Genomic DNA, 24,487 nt, shown 5'->3' on the forward strand with positions numbered 1-24,487 from the left:
AAGCTTTCTGAGAAACTTCTTTGTGTTCTGTGAAATCATCTCACAGAGTTACAGCTTTCCCCTCAAGAAGCCTTTCGCTAAGACAGTTCTTGTGGAATTGGCAAAGGGATATTTGGAAGCCCATAGAGGGCTATGGTGAAAAAGGAAATATCCCCAGATGAAATCTGGAAAGAAGCTTTCTGAGAAACTGCTCTGTGATGTGTGACTTCCACTCACAGAGTTACATCTGTATTTCCTGGATCTCTTTGCTAGCCTTATTTCTGTGGAATCTGAGAACAGATATTTCGGATCCCTTTGAAGACTATAGGGCCAAAGGAAATATCCTCCGATAACAAAGAGAAAGAAGCTTTCTGAGAAACTTCTTTGTGTTCTGTCAAATCATCTCACAGAGTTACAGCTTTCCCCTCAAGAAGCCTTTCGCTAAGACATTTCTTGTGGAATTGGCAAAGGGATATTTGGGAGCCTATAGAGGCCTATGGTGAAAAAGGAAATATCCTCAGATGAAATCTGGAAAGAAGCTTTCTGAGAAACTGCTTAGTGTTCTGTTAATTCATCTCACAGAGTTACTTCTGTATTTCGTGGATCTCTTGGCTAGCCTTATTTCTGTGGAATCTGAGAACAGATATTTCGGATCCCTTTGAAGACTATAGGGCCAAAGGAAATATCCTCCGATAACAAAGAGAAAGAAGCTTTCTGAGAAACTTCTTTGTGTTCTGTGAAATCATCTCACAGAGTTACAGCTTTCCCTTCAAGAAGCCTTTCGCTAAGACAGTTCTTGCGGAATTGGCAAAGGGATATTTGGGAGCCCATAGAGTCCTACGGTGAAAAAGGAAATATCCTCAGATGAAATCTGGAAAGAAGCTTTCTGAGAAACTGCTTAGGGTTCTGTGAATTCATCTCACAGAGTTACATCTGTATTTCGTGGATCTCTTTGCTAGCCTTATTTCTGTGGAATCTGAGAACAGATATTTCGGATCCCTTTGAAGACTATAGGGCCAAAGGAAATATCCTCCGATAACAAAGAGAAAGAAGCTTTCAGAGAAACTTCTTTGTGTTCTGTGAAATCATCTCACTAAGTTGCAGCTTTCCCTTCAAGAAGCCTTTCCCTAAGACAGTTCTTGTGGAATTGGCAAAGTGATATTTGGAAGCCCATAGAAGGCTATGGTGAAAAAGGAAATATCCTCAGATGAAATCTGGAAGGAAGCTTTCTGAGCAACTGCTTAGTGTTCTGTTAATTCACCTCACAGAGTTACATCTGTATTTCGTGGATCTCTTTGCTTGCCTTATTTCTGTGGAATCTGAGAACAGATATTTCGGATCCCTTTGAAGACTATAGGACCAAAGGAAATATCCTCCGATAACAAAGAGAAAGAATCTTTCTGAGAAACTTCTTTGTGTTCTGTGATATCATCTCACAGAGTTTCAGCTTTCCACTCAAGAAGCCTTTCGCTAAGACAGTTCTTGTGGAATTGGCAAAGGGATATTTGGGAGCCCATAGAGGCCTATGGTGAAAAAGGAAATATCCTCAGATGAAATCTGGAAAGAAGCTTTCTGAGAAACTGCTTAGTGTTCTGTTAATTCATCTCACAGAGTTACATCTGTATTTCGTGGATCTCTTCGCTAGCCTTATTTCTGTGGAATCTGAGAACAGATATTTCGGATTCCTTTGAAGACTATAGGGCCAAAGGAAATATCCTCCGATAACAAAGAGAAATAAGCTTTCTGAGAAACTTCTTTGTGTTCTGTGAAATCATCTCACAGAGTTACAGCTTTCCCTTCAAGAAGCCTTTCCCTAAGACAGTTCTTGTGGAATTGGCAAAGTGATATTTGAAAGCCCATAGAGGGCTATGGTGAAAAAGGAAATATCCTCAGATGAAATCTGGAAAGAAGCTTTCTGAGAAACTGCTTAGTGTTCTGTTAATTCACCTCACACAGTTACATCTGTATTTCGTGGATCTCTTGCTAGCCTTATTTCTGTGGAATCTGAGAACAGATATTTCGGATCCCTTTGAAGACTATAGGGCCAAAGGAAATATCCTCCGATAACAAAGAGAAAGAAGCTTTCTGAGAAACTTCTTTGTGTTCTGTGAAATCATCTCACAGAGTTACAGCTTTCCCCTCAAGAAGCCTTTCGCTAAGACAGTTCTTGTGGAATTGGCAAAGGGATATTTGGAAGCCCATAGAGGGCTATGGTGAAAAAGGAAATATCCCCAGATGAATTCTGGAAAGAAGCTTTCTGAGAAACTGCTCTGTGATGTGTGACTTCCACTCACAGAGTTACATCTGTATTTCGTGGATCTCTTTGCTAGCCTTATTTCTGTGGAATCTGAGAACAGATATTTCGGATCCCTTTGAAGACTATAGGGCCAAAGGAAATATCCTCCGATAACAAAGAGAAAGACGCTTTCTGAGAAACTTCTTTGTGTTCTGTGAAATCATCTCACAGAGTTACAGCTTTCCCCTCAAGTAGCCTTTCGCTTAGACAGTTCTTGTGGAATTGGCAAAGGGATATTTGGAAGCTCATAGAGGGCTATGCTGAAAAGGGAAATATCCTCAGATGAAATCTGGAAAGAAGCTTTCTGAGAAACTGCTCTGTGATGTGTGACTTCCACACACAGAGTTACATCTGTATTTCCTGGATCTCTTTGCTAGCCTTATTTCTGTGGAATCTGAGAACAGATATTTCGTATCCCTTTGAAGACTATAGGGCCAAAGGAAATATCCTCCGATAACAAAGAGAAAGAAGCTTTCTGAGAAACTTCTTTGTGTTCTGTGAAATCATCTCACAGAGTTACAGCTTTCCCCTCAAGAAGCCTTTCGCTAAGACATTTCTTGTGGAATTGGCAAAGGGATATTTGGGAGCCTATAGAGGCCTATGTTGAAAAAGGAAATATCCTCAGATGAAATCTGGAAAGAAGCTTTCTGAGAAACTGCTTAGTGTTCTGTTAATTCATCTCACAGAGTTAATTCTGTATTTCGTGGATCTCTTGGCTAGCCTTATTTCTGTGGAATCTGAGAACAGATATTTCGGATCCCTTTGAAGACTATAGGGCCAAAGGAAATATCCTCCGATAACAAAGAGAAAGAAGCTTTCTGAGAAACTTCTTTGTGTTCTGTGAAATCATCTCACAGAGTTACAGCTTTCCACTCAAGAAGCCTTTCGCTAAGACAGTTCTTGTGGAATTGGCAAAGGGATATTTGGGAGCCCATAGAGGCCTATGGTGAAAAAGGAAATATCCTCAGATGAAATCTGGAAAGAAGCTTTCTGAGAAACTGCTTAGTGTTCTGTTAATTCATCTCACAGAGTTACATCTGTATTTCGTGGATCTCTTTGCTAGCCTTATTTCTGTGGAATCTGAGAACAGATATTTCGGATCCCTTTGAAGACTATAGGGCCAAAGGAAATATCCTCCGATAACAAAGAGAAAGAAGCTTTCGGAGAAACTTCTTTGTGTTCTGTGAAATCATCTCACAGAGTTACAGCTTTCCCCTCAAGAAGCCTTTCGCTAAGACAGTTCTTGTGGAATTGGCAAAGGGATATTTGGGAGCCCATAGAGGCCTATGGTGAAAAAGGAAATATCCTCAGATGAAATCAGGAAAGAAGCTTTCTGAGAAACTGCTCTGTGATGTGTGACTTCCACTCACAGAGTTACATCTGTATTTCGTGGATCTCTTGGGTAGCCTTATTTCTGTGGAATCTGAGAACAGATATTTCGGATCCCTTTGAAGACTATAGGACCAAAGGAAATATCCTCCGATAACAAAGAGAAAGAAGCTTTCTGAGAAACTTCTTTGTGTTCTGTGATATCATCTCACAGAGTTTCAGCTTTCCACTCAAGAAGCCTTTCGCTAAGACAGTTCTTGTGGAATTGGCAAAGGGATATTTGGGAGCCCATAGAGGCCTATGGTGAAAAAGGAAATATCCTCAGATGAAATCTGGAAAGAAGCTTTCTGAGAAACTGCTTAGTGTTATGCTAATTCATCTCACCGAGTTACATCTGTATTTCGTGGATCTCTTCGCTAGCCTTATTTCTGTGGAATCTGAGAACAGATATTTCGGATCCCTTTGAAGACTATAGGGCCAAAGGAAATATGCTCCGATAACAAAGAGAAAGAAGCTTTCTGAGAAACTTCTTTGTGTTCTGTGAAATCATCTCACAGAGTTACAGCTTTCCCTTCAAGAAGCCTTTCCCTAAGACAGTTCTTGTGGAATTGGCAAAGTGATATTTGAAAGCCCATAGAGGGCTATGGTGAAAAAGGAAATATCCTCAGATGAAATCTGGAAAGAAGCTTTCTGAGAAACTGCTTAGTGTTCTGTTAATTCACCTCACACAGTTACATCTGTATTTCGTGGATCTCTTGCTAGCCTTATTTCTGTGGAATCTGAGAACAGATATTTCAGATCCCTTTGAAGACTATAGGGCCAAAGGAAATATCCTCCGATAACAAAGAGAAAGAAGCTTTCTGAGAAACTTCTTTGTGTTCTGTGAAATCATCTCACAGAGTTACAGCTTTCCCCTCAAGAAGCCTTTCGCTAAGACAGTTCTTGTGGAATTGGCACACGGATATTTGGAAGCCCATAGAGGGCTATGCTGAAAAGGGAAATATCCTCAGATGAAATCTGGAAAGAAGCTTTCTGAGAAACTGCTCTGTGATGTGTGACTTCCACTCACAGAGTTACATCTGTATTTCCTGGATCTCTTTGCTAGCCTTATTTCTGTGGAATCTGAGAACAGATATTTCGGATCCCTTTAAAGACTATAGGGCCAAAGGAAATATCCTCCGATAACAAAGAGAAAGAAGCTTTCTGAGAAACTTCTTTGTGTTCTGTCAAATCATCTCACAGAGTTAGAGCTTTCCCCTCAAGAAGCCTTTCGCTAAGACATTTCTTGTGGAATTGGCAAAGGGATATTTGGGAGCCTATAGAGGCCTATGGTGAAAAAGGAAATATCCTCAGATGAAATCTGGAAAGAAGCTTTCTGAGAAACTGCTTAGTATTCTGTTAATTCATCTCACAGAGTTACTTCTGTATTTCGTGGATCTCTTGGCTAGCCTTATTTCTGTGGAATCTGAGAACAGATATTTCGGATCCCTTTGAAGACTATAGGGCCAAAGGAAATATCCTCCGATAACAAAGAGAAAGACGCTTTCTGAGAAACTTCTTTGTGTTCTGTGAAATCATCTCACAGAGTTACAGCTTTCCCTTCAAGAAGCCTTTCGCTAAGACTGTTCTTGCGGAATTGGCAAAGGGATATTTGGGAGCCCATAGAGGCCTACGGTGAAAAAGGAAATATCCTCAGATGAAATCTGGAAAGAAGCTTTCTGAGAAACTGCTTAGGGTTCTGTTAATTCATCTCACAGTGTTACATCTGTATTTCGTGGATCTCTTTGCTAGCCTTATTTCTGTGGAATCTGAGAACAGATATTTCGGATCCCTTTGAAGACTATAGGGCCAAAGGAAATATCCTCCGATAACAAAGAGAAAGAAGCTTTCTGAGAAACTTCTTTGTGTCCTGTGAAATCATCTCACTAAGTTGCAGCTTTCCCTTCAAGAAGCCTTTCCCTAAGACAGTTCTTGTGGAATTGGCAAAGTGATATTTGGAAGCCCATAGAAGGCTATGGTGAAAAAGGAAATATCCTCAGATGAAATCTGGAAAGAAGCTTTCTGAGAAACTGCTTAGTGTTCTGTTAATTCACCTCACAGAGTTACATCTGTATTTCGTGGATCTCTTTGCTTGCCTTATTTCTGTGGAATCTGAGAACAGATATTTCGGATCCCTTTGAAGACTATAGGACCAAAGGAAATATCCTCCGATAACAAAGAGAAAGAATCTTTCTGAGAAACTTCTTTGCGTTCTGTGATATCATCTCACAGAGTTTCAGCTTTCCACTCAAGAAGCCTTTCGCTAAGACAGTTCTTGTGGAATTGGCAAAGGGATATTTGGGAGCCCATAGAGGCCTACGGTGAAAAAGGAAATATCCTCAGATGAAATCTGGAAAGAAGCTTTCTGAGAAACTGCTTAGTGTTCTGTTAATTCATCTCACAGAGTTACATCTGTATTTCGTGGATCTCTTTGCTAGCCTTATTTCTGTGGAATCTGAGAACAGATATTTGGGATCCCTTTGAAGACAATAGGGCCAAAGGAAATATCCTCTGATAACAAAGAGAAAGAAGCTTTCTGAGAAACTTCTTTGTGTTCTGTGAAATCATCTCACAGAGTTACACTTTCCACTCAAGAAGCCTTTCGCTAAGACAGTTCTTGTGGAATTGGCAAAGGGATATTTGGGAGCGCATACAGGACTATGGTGAAAAAGGAAATATCCTCAGATGAAATCTGGAAAGAAGCTTTCTGAGAAACTGCTTAGTGTTCTGTTAATTCATTTCACAGAGTTACATCTGTATTTCGTGGATCTCTTTGCTAGCCTTATCTCTGTGGAAACTGAGAACAGATATTTCGGATCCCTTTGAAGACTATAGGGCCAAAGGAAATATCCTCCGATAACAAAGAGAAAGAAGCTTTCTGAGAAACTTCTTTGTGTTCTGTGAAATCATCTCACAGAGTTACAGCTTTCCCTTCAAGAAGCCTTTTCCTAAGACAGTTATTGTGGAATTGGCAAAGTGATATTTGAAAGCCCATAGAGGGCTATGGTGAAAAAGAAATATCCTCAGATGAAATCTGGAAAGAAGCTTTCTGAGAAACTGCTTAGTGTTCTGTTAATTCACCTCACACAGTTACATCTGTATTTCGTCGATCTCTTGCTAGCCTTATTTCTGTGGAATCTGAGAACAGATATTTCGGATCCCTTTGAAGACTATAGGGCCAAAGGAAATATCCTCCGATAACAAAGAGAAAGAAGCTTTCTGAGAAACTTCTTTGTGTTCTGTGAAATCATCTCACAGAGTTACAGCTTTACCCTCAAGAAGCCTTTCGCTAAGACAGTTCTTGTGGAATTGGCAAAGGGATATTTGGAAGCCCATAGAGGGCTATGGTGAAAAAGGAAATATCCCCAGATGAATTCTGGAAAGAAGCTTTCTGAGAAACTGCTCTGTGATGTGTGACTTCCACTCACAGAGTTACATCTGTATTTCCTGGATCTCTTTGCTAGCCTTATTTCTGTGGAATCTGAGAACAGATATTTCGGATCCCTTTGAAGACTATAGGGCCAAAGGAAATATCCTCCGATAACAAAGAGAAAGACGCTTTCTGAGAAACTTCTTTGTGTTCTGTGAAATCATCTCACAGAGTTACAGCTTTCCCCTCAAGAAGCCTTTCGCTTAGACAGTTCTTGTGGAATTGGCAAAGGGATATTTGGAAGCCCATAGAGGGCTATGCTGAAAAGGGAAATATCCTCAGATGAAATCTGGAAAGAAGCTTTCTGAGAAACTGCTCTGTGATGTGTGACTTCCACTCACAGAGTTACATCTGTATTTCGTGGATCTCTTTGCTAGCCTTATTTCTGTGGAATCTGAGAACAGATATTTCGGTTCCCTTTGAAGACTATAGGGCCAAAGGAAATATCCTCCGATAACAAAGAGAAAGAAGCTTTCTGAGAAACTTCTTTGTGTTCTGTCAAATCATTTCACAAAGTTACAGCTTTCCCCTCAAGAAGCCTTTCGCTAAGACATTTCTTGTGGAATTGGCAAAGGTATATTTTGGAGCCTATAGAGGCCTATGGTGAAAAAGGAAATATCCTCAGATGAAATCTGGAAAGAAGCTTTCTGAGAAACTGCTTAGTGTTCTGTTAATTCATCTCACAGAGTTACTTCTGTATTTCGTGGATCTCTTGGCTAGCCTTATTTCTGTGGAATCTGAGAACAGATATTTCGGATCCCTTTGAAGACTATAGGGCCAAAGGAAATATCCTCCGATAACAAAGAGAAAGATGCTTTCTGAGAAACTTCTTTGTGTTCTGTGAAATCATCTCACAGAGTTACAGCTTTCCACTCAAGAAGCCTTTCGCTAAGACAGTTCTTGTGCAATTGGCAAAGGGATATTTGGGAGACCATAGAGGCCTATGGTGAAAAAGGAAATATCCTCAGATGAAATCTGGAAAGAAGCTTTCTGAGAAACTGCTTAGTGTTCTGTTAATTCATCTCACAGAGTTACATCTGTATTTCGTGGATCTCTTTGCTAGCCTTATTTCTGTGGAATCTGAGAACAGATATTTCGGATCCCTTTGAAGACTATAGGACCAAAGGAAATATCCTCTGATAACAAAGAGAAAGAAGCTTCCTGAGAAACTTCTTTGTGTTCTGTGAAATCATCTCACAGAGTTACACCTTTCCCCTCAAGAAGCCTTTCGCTAAGACAGTTCTTGTGGAATTGGCAAAGGGATATTTGGAAGCCCATAGAGGGCTATGGTGAAAAAGGAAATATCCTCAGATGAAATCTGGAAAGAAGCTTTCTGAGAAACTGCTCTGTGATGTGTGACTTCCACTCACAGAGTTACATCTGTATTTCGTGGATCTCTTGGGTAGCCTTATTTCTGTGGAATCTGAGAACAGATATTTCGGATCCCTTTGAAGACTATAGGACCAAAGGAAATATCCTCCGATAACAAAGAGAAAGAAGCTTTCTGAGAAACTTCTTTGTGTTCTGTGATATCATCTCACAGAGTTTCAGCTTTCCACTCAAGAAGCCTTTCGCTAAGACAGTTCTTGAGGAATTGGCAAAGGGATATTTGGGAGCCCATAGAGGCCTACGGTGAAAAAGGAAATATCCTCAGATGAAATCTGGAAAGAAGCTTTCTGAGAAACTGCTTAGTGTTCTGTTAATTCATCTCACAGAGTTACATCTGTATTTCGTGGATCTCTTGGCTAGCCTTATTTCTGTGGAATCTGAGAACAGATATTTCGGATCCCTTTGAAGACTACAGGGCCAAAGGAAATATCCTCCGATAACAAAGAGAAAGAAGCTTTCTGAGAAACTTCTTTGTGTTCTGTGAAATCATCTCACAGAGTTACAGCTTTACCTTCAAGAAGCCTTTTCCTAAGACAGTTATTGTGGAATTGGCAAAGTGATATTTGAAAGCCCATAGAGGGCTATGGTGAAAAAGAAATATCCTCAGATGAAATCTGGAAAGAAGCTTTCTGAGAAACTGCTTAGTGTTCTGTTAATTCACCTCACACAGTTACATCTGTATTTCGTGGATCTCTTGCTAGCCTTATTTCTGTGGAATCTGAGAACAGATATTTCGGATCCCTTTGAAGACTATAGGGCCAAAGGAAATATCCTCCGATAACAAAGAGAAAGAAGCTTTCTGAGAAACTTCTTTGTGTTCTGTGAAATCATCTCACAGAGTTACAGCTTTACCCTCAAGAAGCCTTTCGCTAAGACAGTTCTTGTGGAATTGGCAAAGGGATATTTGGAAGCCCATAGAGGGCTATGGTGAAAAAGGAAATATCCCCAGATGAAATCTGGAAAGAAGCTTTCTGAGAAACTACTCTGTGATGTGTGACTTCCACTCACAGAGTTACATCTGTATTTCCTGGATCTCTTTGCTAGCCTTATTTCTGTGGAATCTGAGAACAGATATTTCGGATCCCTTTGAAGACTATAGGGCCAAAGGAAATATCCTCCGATAACAAAGAGAAAGACGCTTTCTGAGAAACTTCTTTGTGTTCTGTGAAATCATCTCACAGAGTTACAGCTTTCCCCTCAAGAAGCCTTTCGCTTAGACAGTTCTTGTGGAATTGGCAAAGGGATATTTGGAAGCCCATAGAGGGCTATGCTGAAAAGGGAAATATCCTCAGATGAAATCTGGAAAGAAGCTTTCTGAGAAACTGCTCTGTGATGTGTGACTTCCACTCACAGAGTTACATCTGTATTTCCTGGATCTCTTTGCTTGCCTTATTTCTGTGGAATCTGAGAACAGATATTTCGGATCCCTTTGAAGTCTATAGGGCCAAAGGAAATATCCTCCGATAACAAAGAGAAAGAAGCTTTCTGAGAAACTTCTTTGTGTTCTGTCAAATCATTTCACAAAGTTACAGCTTTCCCCTCAAGAAGCCTTTCGCTAAGACATTTCTTGTGGAATTGGCAAAGGGATATTTTGGAGCCTATAGAGGCCTATGGTGAAAAAGGAAATATCCTCAGATGAAATCTGGAAAGAAGCTTTCTGAGAAACTGCTTAGTGTTCTGTTAATTCATCTCACAGAGTTACTTCTGTATTTCGTGGATCTCTTGGCTAGCCTTATTTCTGTGGAATCTGAGAACAGATATTTCGGATCCCTTTGAAGACTATAGGGCCAAAGGAAATATCCTCCGATAACAAAGAGAAAGATGCTTTCTGAGAAACTTCTTTGTGTTCTGTGAAATCATCTCACAGAGTTACAGCTTTCCACTCAAGAAGCCTTTCGCTAAGACAGTTCTTGTGCAATTGGCAAAGGGATATTTGGGAGCCCATAGAGGCCTATGGTGAAAAAGGAAATATCCTCAGATGAAATCTGGAAAGAAGCTTTCTGAGAAACTGCTTAGTGTTCTGTTAATTCATCTCACAGAGTTACATCTGTATTTCTTGGATCTCTTTGCTAGCCTTATTTCTGTGGAATCTGAGAACAGATATTTCGGATCCCTTTGAAGACTATAGGACCAAAGGAAATATCCTCTGATAACAAAGAGAAAGAAGCTTCCTGAGAAACTTCTTTGTGTTCTGTGAAATCATCTCACAGAGTTACACCTTTCCCCTCAAGAAGCCTTTCGCTAAGACAGTTCTTGTGGAATTGGCAAAGGGATATTTGGAAGCCCATAGAGGGCTATGGTGAAAAAGGAAATATCCTCAGATGAAATCTGGAAAGAAGCTTTCTGAGAAACTGCTCTGTGATGTGTGACTTCCACTCACAGAGTTACATCTGTATTTCGTGGATCTCTTTGCTAGCCTTATTTCTGTGGAATCTGAGAACAGATATTTCGGATCCCTTTGAAGACTATAGGGCCAAAGGAAATATCCTCCGATAACAAAGAGAAAGAAGCTTTCTGAGAAACTTCTTTGTGTTCTGTGAAATCATCTCACAGAGTTACAGCTTTCCCCTCAAGAAGCCTTTCGCTAAGACAGTTCTTGTGGAATTGGCAAAGGGATATTTGGGAGCCCATAGAGGCCTATGGTGAAAAAGGAAATATCCTCAGATGAAATCAGGAAAGAAGCTTTCTGAGAAACTGCTCTGTGATGTGTGACTTCCACTCACAGAGTTACATCTGTATTTCGTGGATCTCTTGGGTAGCCTTATTTCTGTGGAATCTGAGAACAGATATTTCGGATCCCTTTGAAGACTATAGGACCAAAGGAAATATCCTCCGATAACAAAGAGAAAGAAGCTTTCTGAGAAACTTCTTTGTGTTCTGTGATATCATCTCACAGAGTTTCAGCTTTCCACTCAAGAAGCCTTTCGCTAAGACAGTTCTTGAGGAATTGGCAAAGGGATATTTGGGAGCCCATAGAGGCCTACGGTGAAAAAGGAAATATCCTCAGATGAAATCTGGAAAGAAGCTTTCTGAGAAACTGCTTAGTGTTCTGTTAATTCATCTCACAGAGTTACATCTGTATTTCGTGGATCTCTTGGCTAGCCTTATTTCTGTGGAATCTGAGAACAGATATTTCGGATCCCTTTGAAGACTATAGGGCCAAAGGAAATATCCTCCGATAACAAAGAGAAAGAAGCTTTCTGAGAAACTTCTTTGTGTTCTGTGAAATCATCTCACAGAGTTACAGCTTTACCTTCAAGAAGCCTTTCCCTAAGACAGTTCTTGTGGAATTGGCAAAGTGATATTTGAAAGCCCGTAGAGGGCTATGGTGAAAAAGGAAATATCCTCAGATGAAATCTGGAAAGAAGCTTTCTGAGAAACTGCTTAGTGTTCTGTTAATTCACCTCACACAGTTACATCTGTATTTCGTGGATCTCTTGCTAGCCTTATTTCTGTGGAATCTGAGAACAGATATTTCAGATCCCTTTGAAGACTATAGGGCCAAAGGAAATATCCTCCGATAACAAAGAGAAAGAAACTTTCTGAGAAACTTCTTTGTGTTCTGTGAAATCATCTGACAGAGTTACAGCTTTCCCCTCAAGAAGCCTTTCGCTAAGACAGTTCTTGTGGAATTGGCAAAGGGATATTTGGAAGCCCATAGAGGGCTATGGTGAAAAAGGAAATATCCCCAGATGAAATCTGGAAAGAAGCTTTCTGAGAAACTGCTCTGTGATGTGTGACTTCCACTCACAGAGTTACATCTGTATTTCGTGGATCTCTTTGCTAGCCTTATTTCTGTGGAATCTGAGAACAGATATTTCGGATCCCTTTGAACACTATAGGGCCAAAGGAAATATCCTCCGATAACAAAGAGAAAGACGCTTTCTGAGAAACTTCTTTGTGTTCTGTGAAATCATCTCACAGAGTTACAGCTTTCCCCTCAAGAAGCCTTTCGCTTAGACAGTTCTTGTGGAATTGGCAAAGGGATATTTGGAAGCCCATAGAGGGCTATGCTGAAAAGGGAAATATCCTCAGATGAAATCTGGAAAGAAGCTTTCTGAGAAACTGCTCTGTGATGTGTGACTTCCACTCACAGAGTTACATCTGTATTTCCTGGATCTCTTTGCTAGCCTTATTTCTGTGGAATCTGAGAACAGATATTTCGGATCCCTTTGAAGACTATAGGGCCAAAGGAAATATCCTCCGATAACAAAGAGAAAGAAGCTTTCTGAGAAACTTCTTTGTGTTCTGTCAAATCATCTCACAGAGTTACAGCTTTCCCCTCAAGAAGCCTTTCGCTAAGACATTTCTTGTGGAATTGGCAAAGGGATATTTGGGAGCCTATAGAGGCCTATGGTGAAAAAGGAAATATCCTCAGATGAAATCTGGAAAGAAGCTTTCTGAGAAACTGCTTAGTGTTCTGTTAATTCATCTCACAGAGTTACTTCTGTATTTCGTGGATCTCTTGGCTAGCCTTATTTCTGTGGAATCTGAGGACAGATATTTCGGATCCCTTTGAAGACTATAGGGCCAAAGGAAATATCCTCCGATAACAAAGAGAAAGAAGCCTTCTGAGAAACTTCTTTGTGTTCTGTGAAATCATCTCACAGAGTTACAGCTTTCCCTTCAAGAAGCCTTTCGCTAAGACAGTTCTTGCGGAATTGGCAAAGGGATATTTGGGAGCCCATAGAGGCCTACGGTGAAAAAGGAAATATCCTCAGATGAAATCTGGAAAGAAGCTTTCTGAGAAACTGCTTAGGGTTCTGTGAATTCATCTCACAGAGTTACATCTGTATTTCGTGGATCTCTTTGCTAGCCTTATTTCTGTGGAATCTGAGAACAGATATTTCGAATCCCTTTGAAGACTATAGGGCCAAAGGAAATATCCTCCGATAACAAAGAGAAAGAAGCTTTCTGAGAAACTTCTTTGTGTTCTGTGAAATCATCTCACTAAGTTGCAGCTTTCCCTTCAAGAAGCCTTTCCCTAAGACAGTTCTTGTGGAATTGGCAAAGTGATATTTGGAAGCCCATAGAAGGCTATGGTGAAAAAGGAAATATCCTCAGATGAAATCTGGAAAGAAGCTTTCTGAGCAACTGCTTAGTGTTCTGTTAATTCACCTCACAGAGTTACATCTGTATTTCGTGGATCTCTTTGCTTGCCTTATTTCTGTGGAATCTGAGAACAGATATTTCGGATCCCTTTGAAGACTATAGGGTCAAAGGAAATATCCTCCGATAACAAAGAGAAAGAAGCTTTCTGATAAACTTCTTTGTGTTCTGTGAAATCATCTCACAGAGTTACAGCTTTCCCTACAAGAAGCCTTTCGCTAAGACAGTTCTTGTGGAATTGGCAAAGTGATATTTGGAAGCCCATAGAAGGCTATGGTGAAAAAGGAAATATCCTCAGATGAAATCTGGAAAGAAGCTTTCTGAGAAACTGCTCTGTGATGTGTGACTTCCACTCACAGAGTTACATCTGTATTTCGTGGATCTCTTTGCTATCCTTATTTCTGTGGAATCTGAGAACAGATATTTGGGATCCCTTTGAAGACTATAGGGCCAAAGGAAATATCCTCTGATAACAAAGGGAAAGAAGCTTTCTGAGAAACTTCTTTGTGTTCTGTGAAATCATATCAGAGAGTTACACTTTCCACTCAAGAAGACTTTCGCTAAGACAGTTCTTGTGGAATTGGCAAAGGGATATTTGGGAGCGCATACAGGACTATGGTGAAAAAGGAAATATCCTCAGATGAAATCTGGAAAGAAGCTTTTTGAGAAACTGCTTAGTGTTCTGTTAATTCATTTCACAGAGTTACATCTGTATTTCGTGGATCTCTTTGCTAGCCTTATCTCTGTGGAAACTGAGAACAGATATTTCGGATCCCTTTGAAGACTATAGGGCCAAAGGAAATATCCTCCGATAACAAAGAGAAAGAAGCTTTCTGAGAAACTTCTTTGTGTTCTGTGAAATCATCTCACAGAGTTACAGCTTTCCACTCAAGAAGCCTTTCGCTGAGACAGTTCTTGTGGAATTTGCAAAGGGATATTTGGAAGCCCATAGAGGGCTATGGTGAAAAAGGAAATATCCTCACATGAAATGTGGAAAGAAGCTTTCTGAGAAACTGCTCTGTGATGTGTGACTTCCACTCACAGAGTTACATGTGTATTTCGTGGATCTCTTTGCTAGCCTTATTTCTGTGGAATCTGAGAACAGATATTTCGGATCCTTTGAAGACTATAGGGCCAAAGGAAATATCCTCCGATAACAAAGAGAAAGAAGCTTTCTGAGAAACTTGTTTCTGTTCTGTGAAATCATCTCACAGAGTTACAGCTTTCCCCTCAAGAAGCCTTTCGCTACGACAGTTCTTGTGGAATTGACAAAGGGATATTTGGGAGCCCATAGAGGCCTATGGTGAAAAAGGAAATATCCTCAGATGAAATCTGGAGAGAAGCTTTCTGAGAAACTGCTTAGTGTTCTGTTAATTCATCTCACAGAGTTACATCTGTATTTCGTGGATCTCTTTGCTAGCCTTATTTCTGTGGAATCTGAGAACAGATATTTCGGATCCCTTTGAAGACTATAGGTCCAAAGGAAATATCCTCTGATAACAAAGAGAAAGAAGCTTCCTGAGAAACTTCTTTGTGTTCTGTGAAATCATCTCACAGAGTTACAGCTTTCCCCTCAAGAAGCCTTTCGCTAAGACAGTTCTTGTGGAATTGGAAAAGGGATATTTGGAAGCCCATAGAGGGCTATGGTGAAAAAGGAAATATCCTCACATGAAATCTGGAAAGAAGCTTTCTGAGAAACTGCTCTGTGATGTGTGACTTCCACTCACAGAGTTACATCTGTATTTCGTGGATCTCTTTGCTAGCCTTATTTCTGTGGAATCTGAGAACAGATATTTCGGATCCCTTTGAAGACTATAGGGCCAAAGGAAATATCCTCCGATAACAAAGAGAAAGAAGCTTTCTGAGAAACTTCTTTGTGTTCTGTGAAATCATCTCACAGAGTTACAGCTTTCCCCTCAAGAAGCCTTTCGCTAAGACAGTTCTTGTGGAATTGGCAAAGGGATATTTGGGAGCCCATAGAGGCCTATGGTGAAAAAGGAAATATCCTCAGATGAAATCAGGAAAGAAGCTTTCTGAGAAACTGCTCTGTGATGTGTGACTTCCACTCACAGAGTTACATCTGTATTTCGTGGATCTCTTGGGTAGCCTTATTTCTGTGGAATCTGAGAACAGATATTTCGGATCCCTTTGAAGACTATAGGACCAAAGGAAATATCCTCCGATAACAAAGAGAAAGAAGCTTTCTGAGAAACTTCTTTGTGTTCTGTGATATCATCTCACAGAGTTTCAGCTTTCCACTCAAGAAGCCTTTCACTAAGACAGTTCTTGTGGAATTGGCAAAGGGATATTTGGGAGCCCATAGAGGCCTATGGTGAAAAAGGAAATATCCTCAGATGAAATCTGGAAAGAAGCTTTCTGAGAAACTGCTTAGTGTTATGCTAATTCATCTCACAGAGTTACATCTGTATTTCGTGGATCTCTTCGCTAGCCTTATTTCTGTGGAATCTGAGAACAGATATTTCGGATCCCTTTGAAGACTATAGGGCCAAAGGAAATATGCTCCGATAACAAAGAGAAAGAAGCTTTCTGAGAAACTTCTTTGTGTTCTGTGAAATCATCTCACAGAGTTACAGCTTTCCCCTCAAGAAGCCTTTCGCTAAGACAGTTCTTGTGGAATTGGCAAAGGGATATTTGGGAGCCCATAGAGGCCTATGGTGAAAAAGGAAATATCCTCAGATGAAATCAGGAAAGAAGCTTTCTGAGAAACTGCTCTGTGATGTGTGACTTCCACTCACAGAGTTACATCTGTATTTCGTGGATCTCTTGGGTAGCCTTATTTCTGTGGAATCTGAGAACAGATATTTCGGATCCCTTTGAAGACTATAGGACCAAAGGAAATATCCTCCGATAACAAAGAGAAAGAAGCTTTCTGAGAAACTTCTTTGTGTTCTGTGATATCATCTCACAGAGTTTCAGCTTTCCACTCAAGAAGCCTTTCACTAAGACAGTTCTTGTGGAATTGGCAAAGGGATATTTGGGAGCCCATAGAGGCCTATGGTGAAAAAGGAAATATCCTCAGATGAAATCTGGAAAGAAGCTTTCTGAGAAACTGCTTAGTGTTATGCTAATTCATCTCACAGAGTTACATCTGTATTTCGTGGATCTCTTCGCTAGCCTTATTTCTGTGGAATCTGAGAACAGATATTTCGGATCCCTTTGAAGACTATAGGGCCAAAGGAAATATGCTCCGATAACAAAGAGAAAGAAGCTTTCTGAGAAACTTCTTTGTGTTCTGTGAAATCATCTCACAGAGTTACAGCTTTCCCTTCAAGAGGCCTTTCCCTAAGACAGTTCTTGTGGAATTGGCAAAGTGATATTTGAAAGCCCATAGAGGGCTATGGTGAAAAAGGAAATATCCTCAGATGAAATCTGGAAAGAAGCTTTCTGAGAAACTGCTTAGTGTTCTGTTAATTCAACTCACACAGTTACATCTGTATTTCGTGGATCTCTTGCTAGCCTTATTTCTGTGGAATCTGAGAACAGATATTTCAGATCCCTTTGAAGACTATAGGGCCAAAGGAAATATCCTCCGATAACAAAGAGAAAGAAGCTTTCTGAGAAACTTCTTTGTGTTCTGTCAAATCATCTCATAGAGTTACAGCTTTCCCCTCAAGAAGCCTTTCGCTAAGACAGTTCTTGTGGAATTGGCAAAGGGATATTTGGAAGCCCATAGAGGGCTATGGTGAAAAAGGAAATATCCCCAGATGAAATCTGGAAAGAAGCTTTCTGAGAAACTGCTCTGTGATGTGTGACTTCCACTCACAGAGTTACATCTGTATTTCGTGGATCTCTTTGCTAGCCTTATTTCTGTGGAATCTGAGAACAGATATTTCGGATCCCTTTGAAGACTATAGGGCCAAAGGAAATATCCTCCGATAACAAAGAGAAAGACGCTTTCTGAGAAACTTCTTTGTGTTCTGTGAAATCATCTCACAGAGTTACAGCTTTCCCTTCAAGAAGCCTTTCGCTTAGACAGTTCTTGTGGAATTGGCAAAGGGATATTTGGAACCCCATAGAGGGCTATGCTGAAAAGGGAAATATCCTCAGATGAAATCTGGAAAGAAGCTTTCTGAGAAACTGCTCTGTGATGTGTGACTTCCACTCACAGAGTTACATCTGTATTTCCTGGATCTCTTTGCTAGCCTTATTTCTGTGGAATCTGAGAACAGATATTTCGGATCCCTTTGAAGACTATAGGGCCAAAGGAAATATCCTCCGATAACAAAGAGAAAGAAGCTTTCTGAGAAACTTCTTTGTGTTCTGTCAAATCATCTCACAGAGTTACAGCTTTCCCCTCAAGAAGCCTTTCGCTAAGACATTTCTTGTGGAATTGGCAAAGGGATATTTGGGAGCCTATAGAGGCCTATGGTGAAAAAGGAAATATCCTCAGATGAAATCTGGAAAGAAGCTTTCTGAGAAACTGCTTAGTGTTCTGTTAATTCATCTCACAGAGTTACTTCTGTATTTCGTGGATCTCTTGGCTAGCCTTATTTCTGTGGAATCTGAGAACAGATATTTCGGATCCCTTTGAAGACTATAGGGCCAAAGGAAATATCCTCCGATAACAAAGAGAAAGAAGCTTTCTGAGAAACTTCTTTGTGTTCTGTGAAATCATCTCACAGAGTTACAGCTTTCCCTTCAAGAAGCCTTTCGCTAAGACAGTTCTTGCGGAATTGGCAAAGGGATATTTGGGAGCCCATAGAGGCCTACGGTGAAAAAGGAAATATCCTCAGATGAAATCTGGAAAGAAGCTTTCTGAGAAACTGCTTAGGGTTCTGTTAATTCATCTCATAGAGTTACATCTGTATTTCGTGGATCTCTTTGCTAGCCTTATTTCTGTGGAATCTGAGAACAGATATTTCGGATCCCTTTGAAGACTATAGGGCCAAAGGAAATATCCTCCGATAACTAAGAGAAAGAAGCTTTCTGAGAAACTTCTTTGTGTTCTGTGAAATCATCTCACTAAGTTGCAGCTTTCCCTTCAAGAAGCCTTTCCCTAAGACAGTTCTTGTGGAATTGGCAAAGTGATATTTGGAAGCCCATAGAAGGCTATGGTGAAAAAGGAAATATCCTCAGATGAAATCTGGAAAGAAGCTTTCTGAGCAACTGCTTAGTGTTCTGTTAATTCACCTCACAGAGTTACATCTGTATTTCGTGGATCTCTTTGCTTGCCTTATTTCTGTGGAATCTGAGAACAGATATTTCGGATCCCTTTGAAGACTATAGGACCAAAGGAAATATCCTCCGATAACAAAGAGAAAGAATCTTTCTGAGAAACTTCTTTGTGTTCTGTGATATCATCTCACAGAGTTTCAGCTTTCCACTCAAGAAGCCTTTCGCTAAGACAGTTCTTGTGGAATTGGCAAAGGGATATTTGGGAGCCCATAGAGGCCTACGGTGAAAAAGGAAATATCCTCAGATGAAATCTGGAAAGAAGCTTTCTGAGAAACTGCTTAGTGTTCTGTTAATTCATCTCACAGAGTTACATCTGTATTTCGTGGATCTCTTTGCTAGCCTTATTTCTGTGGAATCTGAGAACAGATATTTGGGATCCCTTTGAAGACAATAGGGCCAAAGGAAATATCCTCTGATAACAAAGAGAAAGAAGCTTTCTGAGAAACTTCTTTGTGTTCTGTGAAATCATCTCACAGAGTTACAGCTTTCCCCTCAAGAAGCCTTTCGCTTAGACAGTTCTTGTGGAATTGGCAAAGGGATATTTGGAAGCCCATAGAGGGCTATGCTGAAAAGGGAAATATCCTCAGATGAAATCTGGAAAGAAGCTTTCTGAGAAACTGCTCTGTGATGTGTGACTTCCACTCACAGAGTTACATCTGTATTTCCTGGATCTCTTTGCTAGCCTTATTTCTGTGGAATCTGAGAACAGATATTTCGTATCCCTTTGAAGAATATAGGGCCAAAGGAAATATCCTCCGATAACAAAGAGAAAGAAGCTTTCTGAGAAACTTCTTTGTGTTCTGTGAAATCATCTCACAGAGTTACAGCTTTCCCCTCAAGAAGCCTTTCGCTAAGACATTTCTTGTGGAATTGGCAAAGGGATATTTGGGAGCCTATAGAGGCCTATGGTGAAAAAGGAAATATCCTCAGATGAAATCTGGAAAGAAGCTTTCTGAGAAACTGCTTAGTGTTCTGTTAATTCATCTCACAGAGTTAATTCTGTATTTCGTGGATCTCTTGGCTAGCCTTATTTCTGTGGAATCTGAGAACAGATATTTCGGATCCCTTTGAAGACTATAGGGCCAAAGGAAATATCCTCCGATAACAAAGAGAAAGAAGCTTTCTGAGAAACTTCTTTGTGTTCTGTGAAATCATCTCAGAGAGTTACAGCTTTCCACTCAAGAAGCCTTTCGCTAAGACAGTTCTTGTGGAATTGGCAAAGGGATATTTGGGAGCCCATAGAGGCCTATGGTGAAAAAGGAAATATCCTCAGATGAAATCTGGAAAGAAGCTTTCTGAGAAACTGCTTAGTGTTCTGTTAATTCATCTCACAGAGTTACATCTGTATTTCGTGGATCTCTTTGCTAGCCTTATTTCTGTGGAATCTGAGAACAGATATTTCGGATCCCTTTGAAGACTATAGGTCCAAAGGAAATATCCTCTGATAACAAAGAGAAAGAAGCTTCCTGAGAAACTTCTTTGTGTTCTGTGAAATCATCTCACAGAGTTACAGCTTTCCCCTCAAGAAGCCTTTCGCTAAGACAGTTCTTGTGGAATTGGCAAAGGGATATTTGGAAGCCCATAGAGGGCTATGGTGAAAAAGGAAATATCCTCACATGAAATCTGGAAAGAAGCTTTCTGAGAAACTGCTCTGTGATGTGTGACTTCCACTCACAGAGTTACATCTGTATTTCGTGGATCTCTTTGCTAGCCTTATTTCTGTGGAATCTGAGAACAGATATTTCGGATCCCTTTGAAGACTATAGGGCCAAAGGAAATATCCTCCGATAACAAAGAGAAAGAAGCTTTCTGAGAAACTTCTTTGTGTTCTGTGAAATCATCTCACAGAGTTACAGCTTTCCCCTCAAGAAGCCTTTCGCTAAGACAGTTCTTGTGGAATTGGCAAAGGGATATTTGGGAGCCCATAGAGGCCTATGGTGAAAAAGGAAATATCCTCAGATGAAATCAGGAAAGAAGCTTTCTGAGAAACTGCTCTGTGATGTGTGACTTCCACTCACAGAGTTACATCTGTATTTCGTGGATCTCTTGGGTAGCCTTATTTCTGTGGAATCTGAGAACAGATATTTCGGATCCCTTTGAAGACTATAGGACCAAAGGAAATATCCTCCGATAACAAAGAGAAAGAAGCTTTCTGAGAAACTTCTTTGTGTTCTGTGATATCATCTCACAGAGTTTCAGCTTTCCACTCAAGAAGCCTTTCGCTAAGACAGTTCTTGTGGAATTGGCAAAGGGATATTTGGGAGCCCATAGAGGCCTATGGTGAAAAAGGAAATATCCTCAGATGAAATCTGGAAAGAAGCTTTCTGAGAAACTGCTTAGTGTTATGCTAATTCATCTCACCGAGTTACATCTGTATTTCGTGGATCTCTTCGCTAGCCTTATTTCTGTGGAATCTGAGAACAGATATTTCGGATCCCTTTGAAGACTATAGGGCCAAAGGAAATATGCTCCGATAACAAAGAGAAAGAAGCTTTCTGAGAAACTTCTTTGTGTTCTGTGAAATCATCTCACAGAGTTACAGCTTTCCCTTCAAGAAGCCTTTCCCTAAGACAGTTCTTGTGGAATTGGCAAAGTGATATTTGAAAGCCCATAGAGGGCTATGGTGAAAAAGGAAATATCCTCAGATGAAATCTGGAAAGAAGCTTTCTGAGAAACTGCTTAGTGTTCTGTTAATTCACCTCACACAGTTACATCTGTATTTCGTGGATCTCTTGCTAGCCTTATTTCTGTGGAATCTGAGAACAGATATTTTAGATCCCTTTGAAGACTATAGGGCCAAAGGAAATATCCTCCGATAACAAAGAGAAAGAAGCTTTCTGAGAAACTTCTTTGTGTTCTGTGAAATCATCTCACAGAGTTACAGCTTTCCCTTCAAGAAGCCTTTCGCTTAGACAGTTCTTGTGGAATTGGCAAAGGGATATTTGGAAGCCCATAGAGGGCTATGCTGAAAAGGGAAATATCCTCAGATGAAATCTGGAAAGAAGCTTTCTGAGAAACTGCTCTGTGATGTGTGACTTCCACTCACAGAGTTACATCTGTATTTCCTGGATCTCTTTGCTAGCCTTATTTCTGTGGAATCTGAGAACAGATATTTCGGATCCCTTTGAAGACTATAGGGCCAAAGGAAATATCCTCCGATAACAAAGAGAAAGAAGCTTTCTGAGAAACTTCTTTGTGTTCTGTCAAATCATCTCACAGAGTTACAGCTTTCCCCTCAAGAAGCCTTTCGCTAAGACATTTCTTGTGGAATTGGCAAAGGGATATTTGGGAGCCTATAGAGGCCTATGGTGAAAAAGGAAATATCCTCAGATGAAATCTGGAAAGAAGCTTTCTGAGAAACTGCTTAGTGTTCTGTTAATTCATCTCACAGAGTTACTTCTGTATTTCGTGGATCTCTTGGCTAGCCTTATTTCTGTGGAATCTGAGAACAGATATTTCGGATCCCTTTGAAGACTATAGGGCCAAAGGAAATATCCTCCGATAACAAAGAGAAAGAAGCTTTCTGAGAAACTTCTTTGTGTTCTGTGAAATCATCTCACAGAGTTACAGCTTTCCCTTCAAGAAGCCTTTCGCTAAGACAGTTCTTGCGGAATTGGCAAAGGGATATTTGGGAGCCCATAGAGGCCTACGGTGAAAAAGGAAATATCCTCAGATGAAATCTGGAAAGAAGCTTTCTGAGAAACTGCTTAGGGTTCTGTTAATTCATCTCACAGAGTTACATCTGTATTTCGTGGATCTCTTTGCTAGCCTTATTTCTGTGGAATCTGAGAACAGATATTTCGGATCCCTTTGAAGACTATAGGGCCAAAGGAAATATCCTCCGATAACAAAGAGAAAGAAGCTTTCTGAGAAACTTCTTTGTGTCCTGTGAAATCATCTCACTAAGTTGCAGCTTTCCCTTCAAGAAGCCTTTCCCTAAGACAGTTCTTGTGGAATTGGCAAAGTGATATTTGGAAGCCCATAGAAGGCTATGGTGAAAAAGGAAATATCCTCAGATGAAATCTGGAAAGAAGCTTTCTGAGCAACTGCTTAGTGTTCTGTTAATTCACCTCACAGAGTTACATCTGTATTTCGTGGATCTCTTTGCTTGCCTTATTTCTGTGGAATCTGAGAACAGATATTTCGGATCCCTTTGAAGACTATAGGACCAAAGGAAATATCCTCCGATAACAAAGAGAAAGAATCTTTCTGAGAAACTTCTTTGCGTTCTGTGATATCATCTCACAGAGTTTCAGCTTTCCACTCAAGAAGCCTTTCGCTAAGACAGTTCTTGTGGAATTGGCAAAGGGATATTTGGGAGCCCATAGAGGCCTACGGTGAAAAAGGAAATATCCTCAGATGAAATCTGGAAAGAAGCTTTCTGAGAAACTGCTTAGTGTTCTGTTAATTCATCTCACAGAGTTACATCTGTATTTCGTGGATCTCTTTGCTAGCCTTATTTCTGTGGAATCTGAGAACAGATATTTGGGATCCCTTTGAAGACAATAGGGCCAAAGGAAATATCCTCTGATAACAAAGAGAAAGAAGCTTTCTGAGAAACTTCTTTGTGTTCTGTGAAATCATCTCACAGAGTTACACTTTCCACTCAAGAAGCCTTTCGCTAAGACAGTTCTTGTGGAATTGGCAAAGGGATATTTGGGAGCGCATACAGGACTATGGTGAAAAAGGAAATATCCTCAGATGAAATCTGGAAAGAAGCTTTCTGAGAAACTGCTTAGTGTTCTGTTAATTCATTTCACAGAGTTACATCTGTATTTCGTGGATCTCTTTGCTAGCCTTATCTCTGTGGAAACTGAGAACAGATATTTCGGATCCCTTTGAAGACTATAGGGCCAAAGGAAATATCCTCCGATAACAAAGAGAAAGAAGCTTTCTGAGAAACTTCTTTGTGTTCTGTGAAATCATCTCACAGAGTTACAGCTTTCCCTTCAAGAAGCCTTTTCCTAAGACAGTTATTGTGGAATTGGCAAAGTGATATTTGAAAGCCCATAGAGGGCTATGGTGAAAAAGAAATATCCTCAGATGAAATCTGGAAAGAAGCTTTCTGAGAAACTTCTTAGTGTTCTGTTAATTCACCTCACACAGTTACATCTGTATTTCGTGGATCTCTTGCTAGCCTTATTTCTGTGGAATCTGAGAACAGATATTTCGGATCCCTTTGAAGACTATAGGGCCAAAGGAAATATCGTCGGATAACAAAGAGAAAGAAGCTTTCTGAGAAACTTCTTTGTGTTCTGTGAAATCATCTCACAGAGTTACAGCTTTACCCTCAAGAAGCCTTTCGCTAAGACAGTTCTTGTGGAATTGGCAAAGGGATATTTGGAAGCCCATAGAGGGCTATGGTGAAAAAGGAAATATCCCCAGATGAATTCTGGAAAGAAGCTTTCTGAGAAACTGCTCTGTGATGTGTGACTTCCACTCACAGAGTTACATCTGTATTTCCTGGATCTCTTTGCTAGCCTTATTTCTGTGGAATCTGAGAACAGATATTTCGGATCCCTTTGAAGACTATAGGGCCAAAGGAAATATCCTCCGATAACAAAGAGAAAGACGCTTTCTGAGAAACTTCTTTGTGTTCTGTGAAATCATCTCACAGAGTTACAGCTTTCCCCTCAAGAAGCCTTTCGCTTAGACAGTTCTTGTGGAATTGGCAAAGGGATATTTGGAAGCCCATAGAGGGCTATGCTGAAAAGGGAAAT

This window comes from Macaca mulatta, chromosome 17 (genome assembly GCF_049350105.2).
Source record: "Macaca mulatta isolate MMU2019108-1 chromosome 17, T2T-MMU8v2.0, whole genome shotgun sequence".
Lineage (NCBI taxonomy): Eukaryota > Metazoa > Chordata > Mammalia > Primates > Cercopithecidae > Macaca > Macaca mulatta.